Genomic DNA, 15,247 nt, shown 5'->3' on the forward strand with positions numbered 1-15,247 from the left:
AGGTGTATGGAAGAAACAACACGTAAGTTCGGGTAACAGGGGTGCTTTTGTCAGTTAGTAGTGGGGTAATGCTTGGTTGTATAGTGATGCCGGGGTAGGTATTTTGTGGCGTTGGGTAAGAAGGGACAGAGTGGGCGGTCCCGGGAATTTGGTTGGTGTTAAGTGGTGGTGGGGTATGGTTCGAAGCACCAACATATCCGTCGATTGGGGTAAATGGCGCGGTGGTCATAACGGACCTAGTGGGGAAGTGACCAGGTAGTGGTGAATTCAGCGATGGAAAAAAATGGCAAAGGCCTTCTTTCCTCAGCAGGGGCCTCTCGGGCAGCATTAACAGCTTTTTTTCGTGCCACTTCCTCTCGAAGATGGGTGATTTTTTCAAACATCATTTTCATAACGTCTTTAGTAGGTGATGATTCAGGCAGCTCGCGCAGAGGTGATTCTCTGAGAGCAATGTCAGTAGGGGTAGTTTCGTTCTCCAAAGTACCAGTCATCTTTTCTTTGCCTTTATCTTGCAGGGATGAGGATGCAATTGCAGCTTTGGACCTTGTGAAGTATGCCAGTGTGAACACAGATCAACTTCTCTTTTGATAAGAAAAGAATAACTCAAAGGAAAACAAAGTTAGTTTCGCCAGATAATGAAAAAAAAATCATGATATCGCATATAGATTGCAGTTTAAACATTTAGCACATAAATGATCATATGTTTGATTTAAATGCTCAATTGATCTCCTGTACTGGGTTTTGGGTACTTGGGCTTTGTTTGAGTGATGAGGAATATAATATTTATAATATATAGTGACCGAGTCTTACATAGACTGCCTTCGTATCCATCGGCGGGAAGTCAAGCCCTTCCGTAGTTCGATCTACATAAAATAAACTTAAACCTACTTGTGACCAGGCCTGATATAGGCTTCTAGTGTATCCCTCCTTGGGATATCAGTTCGGCGCAGTTCCGTTTACACAGAATGGGGGAGGGGCGACAATGTTACACCTTGAAAAACAAAATTGCGTCGTTTCCGGTGTAAGTAAGCTAATGCAAGCTCGAAGAGGCTATGGAACCCTTATAAGCCTAATGAATACTGTTAACAAGTGTTAAGCAAGTATCTAAAGGTTCCGGGACCAAGCAAATTGAAGAAAATAAGTTTGTCGAAAATTTGGAAATTGGTAGAATTTTGGACAGAATTTTAGGTCAACTGTGCAGGGGTATATCTCCTAGTATATTAGGAGTTTCAAAGTGTTTCAAAATCCTAAAATGAAGTTCGTCGAGTCATGTTTCCAATGCATCAAACTTCTTGTCGATACAACATCATAGTAGAGAATTATGGACGTTACTAGTTAGGCTGACAGAGGAGAAATGCGTGCTACAGTAACCTAGCTGCTACAGTAGCCGCACTAGAACAGTAACCGGGCTGCTACAGTACCCGAACCGACTCTAGAACCTTATAAAAGGGGGTTTTCCCCTTATTTTTCATCAAAAACACCCCTAAATATATCCCAAACACCATAGAATAATCCCCCAACTTCCGTCCATAGAATTTTAGCGTAAATTAAGTGAAATCTCCGAATTTAGGTCCGAATAGCGTATAGTTGTGATTATAAAATCGTATAGCGATGAGTTTTGGCTCAAGTTCAAGGTGGAAAATGAAGATATCGCAATATTAACGGGAGTAAGGTATGAATCTCTTCTTATTAATGTTAGTTTCGGCTTATTTAAGGATATAAAGTTGTTAAATAGTCGTATCACGAGATGGTTAGTTGTGGAACTTTGAAAACATCGTGAGGGATGTTTATAGAACATGATGGTGTTGGAAATGATGTTGTTGATGTTGGTATTGCTGTTGTTGTTTTTGGTTGTTGAATTATGATTTTGGGCTAGGCATATAAACAGGGGAGATGCTGCCCGAATTTTGGCCGATTTTTAGTAGATTAAATTTGAAGGCTTAGGGTAAGTATATAACAATGGGTCTAACCATAGTATGAATGGTCTTATATGTAGATTGTGAGGCCGGAAATAGGTGAGAAAGATGAGACGTGAATTTTCCGGTATGTTAAGGCTAGTCCCTTTCTTTCCAAAGGCATGATTCCTTTCTTGTGAACCCATAAACGTTTTCTAAATTGTCCTTATTCTCAAAAGCTAGAGATTCATGATTCTGAAAGTTCCTCATGACACTAAAGATGAGTATGCTTTTATGATGGTAAAGACGATGATGACTCTATTCTAGAAATTCTAAGTTCATGATTTTGATAACATTATGAGACTATTGAGTTACTTCACGATTTTCTTGATGTCACCCATTGTTGATTGATCTCGCCTCATGTTACTTGTTCCTTCAAAGGCGAGATATAGGGATGCTGGTTATTCCATAACATAATTCGGAGATTACCGACCTTGCGTCACTCCGCTAAAGTAGCATCTTTATTTGAACTCTCATGCATGTTATGAGTGTAGTGTATGTATATAGCTATTTTGTGATATTATTGTGTTCTATTATTTCATTTTGCTTTTGCATTGCATTCATTCTCGTTCTTTATGTATATAAAAGACGCAGTTGACAGAGGGTGAAGTTGTGGCCTATGTTGTGACGTTTATGTATATAAAAGGCACAGTTGACAGGGGTGAAGTTGTGGCTTATGTTGTGACGTTTATATATATAAAAGGAACAGTTGACGGGGGGGGGGGGGGTGTGAAGCTGTGCCTATGTTGTGACGTTTTTGTATATAAAAGGCACAGTTGACAGGGGGTGAAGCTATGGCCTATGTTGTGACGTTTATATATACAAAAGGTGTTACACCCCGTGTCTTCGAAGAAGCACTTATCAAATTTAAAACATAAGTATATTGAGTTATGGTTAAGGAAAACCACTTTGGAATATAAGTAAGCATTATTAAGTATATTTAATGAGTGAAAGATGTATACAAGGTATACCGGAAGGTTTTATAAAGAAATGGGTGGAAGAAATGGAGTAGTATGACTTTGGAGAAAGGATGGGTAAAGCTTCGTGTGAAAATTTTAGTCCAACTTGAGGGAAGAATATCCCGTAGCATATGAAATGTTTTAAGGTGTTTCAAAAGCCTAAAAGGAAGTTCATTGAGTCTAGTTTCCAACGCAACAAACTGTTCGTTAATCCGACATCGGAGCTGGGAGTTATGGACGTTACAAGTTAGGCGGATGGAGCCGAAAAACGCTGCTACAGTAACTGGGTGCTACAGTACACGACCCGAACCACACTTATAAATACCCTTCTAACCCATTATTTTTTCATCATTTCTCATCTCCCACACTTCTTGAAAGTTCTATAACTCTCCATAACATTCCATCATCTTCTATAACACTCCATAATCCTCCATAATCCTTCCTAACCTTCCATAATCTTCCAAAACCTTTCCATATCATCAAGAGACATCAAAACCTCAAGGAAAATGTTATGGAAGATAATTGTTGTTTCTCTTCAAGGAGGTGATGAACTTGATATTGGAAAGGGGTGAATAGAGTGAAGTTCTTTCACAATAAGGTATGTTCTTCCTATTATTTACATGATTAAGATGATGCAAAGGTTTAGCAATTATTAGAGAGGAAAGAATCACATGAGAAAATCATAAAGAGTTGAATTGAAGTTGATGGCCATGAGGTGAGTTTGAAAGAGAATTTTGGATTAATTTGAGATTAAATTGAATATAATTTTTTTATTGTGGTATTATGGATGTTGTTATGGTTGGTTGAGAAATTGGGAAAACATCGTGCGGGATATTTTATGGAATATATTGGTATGGATAATGATGTTATTGATGTTGGTATTGTTGTTGTGTTGTTGGTTACTGGATTATGATTTCGGGCTAGGCATATAAACAGGGGAGATGCTGCCCGATTTTCGGCAGAATATAAAGTATTTTAAATTGAAAGCTTAGTACACGTATGCAACGATGAGTCTAACGATAGTGTGAATTCTCTCAAATGTAGATTTATGTGTACGGACGGAAAAGCGTAGAAAATAGGAGGCCATGCAGGTATGTTAAGGCTTGTCCCTTTCTTTCAAAGGCATGATTCCATGTTACGATTTCATAAATGCTTCCATAACTTCTTTGTTTTCAAAAGTTAAAAGTTTGTGATTCCAAGGCATGATTCCTTTCCTGATAACCCATAAATGTTTTCCAAAATGCTCGTATTTTTCCAAAACTGAGGTTTATGATTTTGTAAACTCTTATGAAAACAATGATGGACATGTTTTATCATGATGACAATGATGCCAAAGATCAGAATATTTTCTATGATGACTATGATGAGAATGATTTCATGTTTAAAGGTTCCAAGTTATGATTTCAATGACGATATGAGATTATTGAGCCATCTTTTGACTTACTTAATTTTATTCATTGTTGTTAGTCTCACCTTATAATAATTGTTCCTTCAAGGTGAGATAAAGCGATGATGACTATTCCATAATATAATCGGAGGTTACCGACCTTACGTCACTCTGATAGAGACATAACTTTCCTTGGGCTCTCATGCATGCTGCTTATGTGATATATGTATATGATATATGTATATGTATATGGGGAATATGGGAAAAAGGGCGAGGCGCTATACACGCATGGCCACCTGATCAGCTGGTATAATATGACATGATATCATCCCGGACGCGGGACATATGTGGTTAAATGGATCGGAGCCGACGTTCCTCGGAAATATGATATGTGCTATGTTTTTAATACATGTATAAGAAACTTTTTTCAAAGAAAGCTAAGCATGCATGGCATCCCCCCTAAGAGGCACTCATATGTAAAGATTACTCTTTTATCTTACGATATGCTCTATATTTCCATTCTGTTATTATTCATGCTTTGTATCCTTTACTATATTATTATTCATGTCTTACATACTCAGTACATTCCTCGTACTGACGTCCCTTGTTGTGGACACTGCGTTCATTCCCACAGGTAAACAGGTAGACTTGGCTCATCCTTAGGAGCTCCACCAGCGGCATATTGAGAGCGCTCCAGTTGTTCCGGAGCTTCAGTTTATTGGTACTACTCTTTTGTACATGTTTGGGCAGGGTGAAATCCTGCCCCTCTTTGTGGACATATGTATCCTATTTTGAGGCTTGTAGACAGATGTGTGTGGATCGATGTTTTCATAAATTTTTTTGTCCCTGTCGTTATATAATATTTAGTAAAGCTTATTGACGTACGCCTATGGATATGCTATTGCTGACTATGTTGAGAAAATATGAATGTATCGCCCATGTGGCCCACTTAGTAGTAAGAATGGAATGCGAGATAGGAGGTGCTCGGTATAGTAATATCGGGTACCCGTCACAGCCTCTAGTTGGGTCATGACAAAAGTGGTATCAGAGCAGTTTGTCCTGGGTTATGTCTACGAGCCATGTCCAGTAGAGTTCTGTTTATGGGTGTAAAGCGCGCCACACTTATAAATAGGAGGTTGCGGGGCATTTAGGAATAACAGACCTTCTTTCTTATCATAGATCGTGCGATAGAGCCATGTTATCAGGTTCTCCCCCTTTCCTAATCGTGTGTTATGATTTCAACGATGCCTGTGAAGAGGAAAGCTACAGCGGCCCAGAAGGGCAAGACGGTGGCCGCAAGAAGAATGGAACGGGAGCCACTGATGGAGGTAGAAGAGGGTGAGTCTCATAACGAGGTTCCCTCCCGGACCTCTCATACTCCACCCGTGTCAGCGGAGCAGGAAAGAGCTTCAGCTCCAGCCCCAGCACCTCCAGTTCCACCGCCAGGAGCTCCGGGTCAGCAGATAGCAGAAGTTATTCAGTTGCTGACCCAGTTGGTTGCCGCGCCATGGTAGCTGACATGGGGGATAGTGTGCATCGGTTCATGAGTGGGTTGGGGCCACATATTGGTTAAGGATTTTCTTGACGGCCTCACTCCAGGATGGGATGGATATTGCTCGCATTCAAGCCCATGCCCAAAACCTAGAGGAACAGCAGCAGCCGCAGAGAAGTGAACGTGATTCTGATAGGGGCCAAAACAAAAGGGCCAGATCTTTTTGAGCTGGCAGTGAGTATAGAGGAGGGCAGACACAACAATATTCCAGGTATTCAGGCCAATCAGTGACCAGCGCACCTCCTCGATTCGTGAGTAAAAGATTTGATCGTCCTATCTATTCAGGACCAGGCCAGAGTTCTAGAGCTTCAGGGTCCCAGTATAGAGCTGACTCTAGCCGGATAAGACCACCCCTACCACAGTGTACTTGGTATAGCAAGCCATACTCTGGACAGTGTCGCTTAGATACAGGCGCTTGTATTGCCTGTGGTCGAGCTGGCCATTTGATGCGTGATTGTCCACTAAGAAATGATGGAGACAAGGCTCAGCCCGCCGAATTGGCAATTGCTTCATCATCATTTGTGCGCCCTCCTGGACAAACTTCCCAGACTCTAGTAGGCAGTGGCCAAGGAAAAAGAGGAACACCCAGTTCAAGCGGCCCTCAGAACCGTATCTATGCACTGGCAGGACGGCAGGATCTTGAATCTTCCCTAGAGGTGGTTATATCTATATTATTGGTATTCTCCTATGATGTGTATGCATTGATTGATCCAGGCTCTACTTTATCATACATTACGCCTTATGTTGTTAATCGTATTGGGATGAAACCGGAGCCAATTACACCTTTTGAGGTGGCTACACCTGTAGGAGACCCAGTAGTAGCCAGGCGGGTATATAGGGATTGTGTGTCGTAGTTTGCTATCATCATACTACTGCTGATCTACATGAGCTAGAGATGTTAGATTTTGATGTTATTATGGGTATGGACTGGCTAGCCTCCTGTTACGCTAACGTTGATTGTAGAACGAAGGTGGTCCGATTCCAGTTCCTAGGAAAATCAGTGTTAGAATGGAAAGGCAATACGGCATCTCCGAGCGATCGATTTATCTCCTACCTCAAAGGGAGAAAGATGATTGCCAAGGGCTACATTAATCATTTGGTTCGGGTTCAAGACATAGAAGCAAAACCACCAACTCTTCAATCCGTTCCTGTAGTTGAATGAGTTTCCAGACGTGTTCCCAGACGAGCTTCCAGGTCTACCACCAGAGCGGGAGATTGAGTTTACTATCGATGTGTTGCCTGATACTGAGCCCATATCTATTCCCCAATACCGAATGGCCCCTGCGGAATTAAAGGAGTTAAAGGCGCAATTGAAGGATTTGCTTGAAAAAGGCTTTATTAGACCAAGTTCATCGCCATGGGAAGTGCCTGTGTTGTTTGTAAGAAAGAAAGATGGTTCCTTAAGGATGTGCATCGATTATAGGCAATTAAATAAGGTGACCATAAAGAATAAGTATCCCTTTCCAAGAATCGACGATTTATTCGACCAACTGCAAGGTGCCAAATGGTTCTCAAAGATAGATCTAAGATCGGGGTATCATCAAGTGAGGGTAAAGGAGGAGGACATTCCAAAGACAGCTTTCAGAATGAGATATGGCCATTATGAGTTCCGGGTAATGTCATTTGGACTGACTAACGCTCCGGTGGTATTCATGAACTTGATGAACAGTGTATTCAGGCCTTTATTAGATTTGTTCGTGAATGTGTTCATTGATGACATTTTGGTATATTCCCGATCAGAGGCGGAGCATGCAGACCATATACGTACCGTCCTTGGAATCCTTCGAGCTCGGGAGTTATATGCCAAATTTTCAAAATGTGAATTTTGGCTGAATTCAGTGACTTTTCTGGGGCACATTATTTCCGCTGATGGTATTCAAGTGGACACTCAGAAGATTGAAGTTGTGAAGAATTGGCCAAGGCCTACGACGCCTACAGAGGTCCGTAGCTTCCTGGGGCTAGCTAGTTACTATAGGATATTTGTAGAGGGGTTTTCTTCTATTTTTGCCCCACTGACAAAGCTGACTCAAAAATTAGCTAAGTTTCAGTAGACGGATGCATGTGAGCGCAGCTTCCAGGAGCCAAAACATAGGTTGACTTCGGCCCGAGTCCTGAGACTCCTCGAATGATCGAAGGGCTATGTTATTTACTGTGATCCTTTAGGTGTTGGACTAGGCTGTGTGTTGATGCAACATGGCAAAGTAATAGCTTATGCCTCACAGCAATTGCGGAAATATGAGAAGAATTATCCGACCCACGACCTAGATTTGGCTGCAGTTATTCATGCATTAAAGATATGGAGACATTATTTATACAGTACTCATGTGGATATTTATATAGATCATAAGAGCCTCCAATATATCTTCAAACAGAAGGAATTGAACTTTCGACAACGGCGATAGTTGGAGTTATTAACGGATTATGATGTGAGCATTGTATACCACCCGGGAAAAGCGAATGTGGTAGCTGACGCTCTCAGGCGTAAATCCATGGGTAGTCTATGTGATATACAGCCAAAAAAGAGAGAGCTAGCTCGAGAAATTCAACAGCTATCCAGCCTAGGAGTTCGCTTGATGAACTCAAGCAGTGCGGGAGTCACTGTTCAGGACATGGCTGTTTCATCCTTAATGGAAGAAGTAAAGAAGCGCCAATACGAAGACCCACTATTAGTTCATTATAGGGATGTGAATTCTTAGAAGGAGAAGCGACAATTTGACGTCCCTGCGAATGGAATCCTCAGATATCAAGAAAGATTATGTGTTCCTAATATGGCAGGGCTACGTTAGCAGATCTTGGAAGAAGTCTATTATTCTCGTTATTCCGTCCATCTAGGAGCGATAAAGATGTACTATGATCTTAAATCTATACACTGGTGGGGTGGCATGAAGAAGGATATAGCGGAGTTCGTGGCCCAATTTCCTAATTGCCAATAGGTCAAGATGGAGCACCAGAAGCCCGAAGGATTATTGCAAGCCATAGAGATCCCAACTTGGAAATGGGAGGCGATTAATATGGACTTCATTACAGGCTTACCTCGTTCCCGGTGTAAGTATGATTCTATATGGGTTATAGTGGATAGACTCATAAATTCAACCCATTTTCTGATAGTTAGAACGACGTACTCAGCAGAAGATTATGCAAAGTTATATATCAAAGAGATATGTGACTTCACGGTGTTCCAGTATCCATTATCACTGATCGAGGAACACAGTTTACAGCTAATTTCTTGAGATCCTTCCAAGAAGTTTTGGGAACGCAAGTGAGACTTAGTACATCATTCCACCCGTAAACTGACAGACAGGCAGAGCGCACTATCCAAACCCTTAAAGATATGCTTAGAGCATGCATGCTAGATTTTGGAGGCAATTGGGATGATCACTTGCCACTTATTGAATTTGCATATAATAATAGTTATCACTCTAGTATTCAGATGGCCCCGTATGAAGCTCTGTACGGGAGGAAGTGTAGATCGCCTGTTGGATGGTTCGAAGTGGGAGAGACAAAATTCGTGGGCCCAGACTTGATTCAGCAAGCAGTAGAGAAGGTTAAGCTTATTCAGGGTCAACTATTAACAACTCAAAGTAGTCAAAAATCCTATGCAGACAATCGTCGGTGAAACTTGGAATTCAAAGTTAATGACTGGGTATTCTTAAAAGTGTCACCGATGAAAAGCGTGATGAGATTTGACAAGAAAGGGGACCTTAGTCCTCGGTACATTGGACCTTATAAGATTGTGCGCAAGGTAGGCCATGTAGCTTATGAACTAGATTTGCCTTCAGAGTTGGAATTTGTCCACCCAATGTTTCACCTATCCATGCTTCACAAATGTGTTGGAGACCCTTCTAGGATTGTGCCTACAGACGATGTACAAGTCACTGAGAAACTGTCCTATGAGGAAGTACCCGTTGCTATACTGGATAGGCAAGTCCGAAGGTTTAGAACCAAGGACGTAGCTTCAGTCAAAGTCCTATGGAGAAATAATAACAGGGAAGAGATAACCTGAGAAGCTGAGGAGGACATGAAATCTAGATACCCGCACTTATTCCCACCCCCAGAAGATGTGCAGACAGGGCCATCAGCACCCTCAGGTATGTAATGCTTCTCTAAAGTGATTTCTTGGCCGTGTGAGGCCAGTGCGAATATAGATGTTGATGCCTCGTGAAGCATCATATATTTTTGGTTGTTGTGACAGGACAGTAGTGGAACGATTACAGGGGAACTCTGGCAAAATTCTTAGGAATCCCTAAGAGCTCAACATTCGAGGACGAATATTTTTAAGGGGGGAGGGATGTTACACCCCGTATCTTCGAAGAAGCACTTATCAAATTTGAAACATAAGTACGTTAAGTTATGGTTAAGTAAAACCACTTTGGAATATAATCAAACATTATTAAGTATATTTAATGAGTGAAAGATGTATAAAAGGTATACCGGAAGGTTTTATAACGAAATGAGTGGAAGAAATGGAGTAGTACGACTTTGAAGAAAGGATGGGTAAAGTTTCGTGTGAAAATTTTAGTCCAACTTGAGGGAAGAATATCTCGTAGCATATGAAGTGTTTTAAGGTGTTTCAAAAGCCTAAAATGAAGTTCTTCGAGTCCAATTTTCAACGCAACAAACCTTTCGTCAATCCGACATCGGAGCATGGAGTTATGGACGTTACAAGTTAGGCAGAAGGAGCGGAAAAATGCAGCTACAGTAACCGGGTGCTACAGTACCCGACCCGAACCACACCTATAAATACCCCTCTAACCCATTATTTTTCATCATTTCTCATCTCCCACACTTCTTGAAAGTTCTATAACTCTCCATAACATTGCATCATCTTCTATAACACTCCATAATCCTTCCTAACCTTCCGTAATCTTTCAAAACCTTTCCATATCATCAAGAGACATCAAAACCTCAAGGAAAAATTTATGGAAGATAATTGTTGTTTCTCTTCAAGGTGGTGATGAACTTGATATTGGAAAGGGGTGAATAGAGTGAAGTTCTTTCACAATAAGGTATGTTCTTCCAATTATTTACATGATTAAGATGATGTAAATGTTTAGCAATTCTTAGAGAGGAAAGAATCATAGGAGAAAATCACAAAGAGTTGAATTGAAGTTGATGGCCATGAGGTGAGTTTGAAAGAGAATTTTGGATTAATTTGAGATTAAATTGAATTTTGGATTAATTTGAGATTATATTGAATATAATTTTTTTATTGTGGTATTATGGATGTTGTTATGGTTGGTTGAGAAATTGGGAAAACATTGTGCGGGATATTTTATGGAATATATTGGTATCAATAATGATGTTGCTGATGTTGGTATTGTTGTTGTGTTGTTGGTTGCTGGATTATGATTTCGGGCTGGGCATATAAACAAGGGAGATGCTACCCAATTTTCGGCAGAATATAAAGTAGTTTAAATTGAAAGCTTAGTACATGTATGCAACGATTAGTCTAAAGATAGTGTGAATTCTCTCAAATGTAGATTTACGAGTACGGACGGATAAGCGTAGAAAATAGGAGGCCGTGCAGGTATGTTAAGGCTCGTCCCTTTCTTTCAAAGGCATGATTCCCAAGTTACGATTTCATAAATGCTTCCATAACTTCTTTGTTTTCAAAAGTTAGTAGTTTGTGATTCCAAGGCATGATTCCTTTCCCGATAACCCGTAAATGTTTTCCAAAATGCCCGTATTTTTCCAAAACTGAGGTTTATGATTTTGTAAGCTCTTATGACAACAATGATGGACATGTTTTTATCATGATGAAAATGATGCCAAAGATGAGAATATTTTCTATGATGACTATGATGAGAACGATTTCATGTTTAAAGGTTCCAAGTTATGATTTCAATGACGATATGAGATTATTGAGCTATCTTTTGACTTCCTTAATTTTATTCATTATTGTTAGTTTCACCTTATAATAATTGTTCCTTCAAGGTGAGATAAAGCGATGATGACTATTCCATAATATAATTGAAGGTTACCGACCTTACGTCACTCTGATAGAGACTTAACTTTCCTTGGGCTCTCATGCATGCTGCTTATATGATATATGTATATGTATATGGGGAATATGGTAAAAAGGGCGATGCACTATACACGCATGGCCACTTGATCAGCTGGTATAATATGATATAATATCATCCCGGACGCGGGACATATATGGTTAAATGGATCGGAGCCGACGTTCCTCGGCAATATGATATGTGCTATTTTGTTTATACATGTATAAGAAATGTTTTTCAAAGAAAGCTAAGCATGCATGGCATCCGCCCTAAGAGGCACTCATTTGTACAGGTTACTCTTTTATCTTACGATATGCTCTATATTTCCATTCTTTTATTATTTATGCTTTGTATCCCTTACTATGTTATTATTCATGCCTTACATACTCAGTACATTTCTCGTTCTGACGTCCCTTGTTGTGGACACTGCGTTCATGCCCGCAGGTAAACAGGTAGACGCGTCTCATCCTTAGGAGCTCCACCAGCGGCATATTGAGAGCGCTCCAGTAAGAGGTGCTTGGTATAGTAGTATCAGGTACCCGTCACGGCCTCTAGTAGGGTCATGACAAAAGGCACAGTTGACAGGGGTGATGTTGTGTCCTATGGTGTGACATTTCTATAGATATATGTGTTTTCCTGATATATGGCCATACTTATTCATTTAGCTTTAATTGGCATGTCGCAGATGTTCTCTATAATTATTTATATGTTGACTTAAAAAAGCTAAAGTTGCATGCACGGTATCCACCTAAAGAGGTAGCCTGCCGTACAAGATATTCAGTTACCCCGTATTATGTTTCATACTTCTCACTATGTTATTATTTACGCCTTACATACCCAGTACACTGCTCATACTGATGTCCCCTTTTGTGCACGCTGCGTTCATGCCCGCATGTTCAGGTAGTCTTTCGGACGAGCCAGACCAGTAGGATCTCCTCAGCCGCAGTCAGTGCGCTGCACTTCATCCGGAGCTGTAGCTTTTGGTATGCTATTTATGATATGTACAGATGTGGGTATCACCGGACCTTGTCCTGTCTTTCAATAGTTAGACTCCATAGAGGTCTGTAGACGGTTGTATATAGTGGGAATATCATTTAGCTTTGTGGTCTCCTATTTTCCGTACAGCGTATGTAGTGGCCATGTCGGACTGTGTTGTCATCCGTTGCACGTATGCCTATATATACATATCTAAGTGTATAAATTATGAGTTTTTCGAGACAGAGTTTATTACATAATTTTTGCAGTAGATGCTATCGCTCAAATATGAGTTAGAAATGGGCCACCAGGTTATTCAACATATGGCAAGTATGAGTTTAGGGGTGCTTGGTTAGCAATGATCGGGCACTCATCACAGGCCACGAGTTTGGGTCATGACCTAAAAATTCGTTTTAAATATAACAAATGGGATTCCCTAAAACTACCCAAAAAGCGACCTTTCTTTTGAGTTCAATATAAGTTGTTTGTCCGTTCAACCTTTCCTAGCCCTAAGGCTCCCAAATCATAATACTGACAAGGGAACACCAACCAAAGGGCTCCCTTATGGACCAAATTTTCCTAATCAATCTTGAATGCATCACATTCTTCTATGTCGTGCCATAAATCCCTAGAATGATATAGACACATTTTGCGGCGACCGACTTCTTCCTTTGGGCCTTTCTGGTTCTAATGGGTGTAATCTTCCCAATGCTGACCAACTTCTAGAAGATGCTAGCATAAGAGTCTCTGATTATTGTGAAGTCCTAACTCCATATACGAGTGTTCTGAGTAATCCCTTCAGTTGGGATAATGTTGTCATGGACCAATAGTGAATGCGGTCCCCATATCTTGGTGATGCTTTTCTCATCTATAAGCCTGATTAGTCTCCTTTCGAAGGCTAAGCACTCATTGATGGTGTGCCCCACCTGATCCTGGTGATAAGGGCATCTCTTATGTGCGAAGATTGGAGGGCAAGGTGGTAATCTATCGAAGCAAACACTGACTATTCCTTTGCTTTGGAACCTAATCATCATTTCCCTGTTCGTAACCTGCTTATGTGAGACTCGGTAGGGATAATCCAACGCCTTGACCGCAATAGCCCACCATTCGGACAAAGCGGGTTGAGTATACTCTGTTTGCTCCATGGGCTCCTCCCTAGGGCTTGATAACGCAGCAGAAGCTCCTTCCTCTTTTGGGCTCGAAGGTGAAGTAAAGGTTTCTTCCTTTTTTATGCTTGATGGTGCAGTGGACGCAACCTCTTTTGATGGCCGTATGGGCTCCTGTGGGTCCGACTCTATTTCTTCTTCCTCGAACTTCTCCACTATCGGGATGTACTCGAGAAGAATTCCCTTTCTCTTGTCCTGGATATTCTCTCCTTGAGCTTCGACAAGTTTTTAAGGCGAGCTCACCGCCAAATCCATTAACTCGTCCGCCTCCTTAATATTGGCTTTTACAGCTCAGATCTGCTTTTCGTGATCTTGAATTTTTTGGCATAGCGAAACCTCATTCTCTCTCATGACCTCGAGCTCACGTGCAGTCTTGTTGTTCATCTTCAGACTCTGAGAAAGTCGTTAGGCTTAGTACGGGTAGCTTTGTTCGTTATTTTTCTTTGGGTGAGTGGATGATATTCGAGACCAATTGAGCATTTAAACAAAACATATGGAAGCAAATAAAGTCATGCAAAGAAATTTATAAGATTATACTACGTGCGTTCTTAAGCATACTAATCGTTTAAAACATAAATGTGTCATTTGAATCAAAGCATTGCCCCATAATAATTAATAACAATATTCTTCCGCAAAGGGGTACAAAAGATAAAGTGAAGACAATGCATAAAAATAAATCAGCAGAAGTGTCCCCCAGTAGTGGATGATGATGCCCGATCCCTATTAGTCTTGGCTTTCTTTGCTTTCCGAAGGGTATTCTGAATATGAAGATGGGTTGATGTCAAAGTTGCTGCCATCAGAAACCCTTTCTGCGTGAAGGTCAGTGAAGTCACATCATCTAAAGTCTTCTTCATTCAGTCGTCTAATTCGACTAGACAATCATTAGTGAGGTCCAACTCCAGCCTCAAAATTTCTATGACGGCTTTGTCATGTTTAATTTTCTCCAAATACTTAGCATCTCTATCGTCGGCTCTCCTTTGAATCAAACGGGCTCGATTCTCGGCTTGCGAATCTTTGTCTTGGACACAGCTGTAGAGAATAGGCCTAGGAGGGTGTGCCTTGTAAGTCGTCTCTCAACCAGTCCTTATATTCCCGAACACAACCCAGACAAAACCTATCTTTGGCTAAGGTATCAGGACACTAAATCATGTGACCCTTCCATTCTCGGATGCAATCCAAAGCTCTCGGTTGTCTATCAATGTCGTAGTCAATGATGAAATCTCTCATGCCTCCAATCTGGGGTATGACTTG

The sequence above is a fragment of the Lycium barbarum genome, chromosome 2 (genome assembly GCF_019175385.1).
Source record: "Lycium barbarum isolate Lr01 chromosome 2, ASM1917538v2, whole genome shotgun sequence".
Taxonomy (NCBI): domain Eukaryota; kingdom Viridiplantae; phylum Streptophyta; class Magnoliopsida; order Solanales; family Solanaceae; genus Lycium; species Lycium barbarum.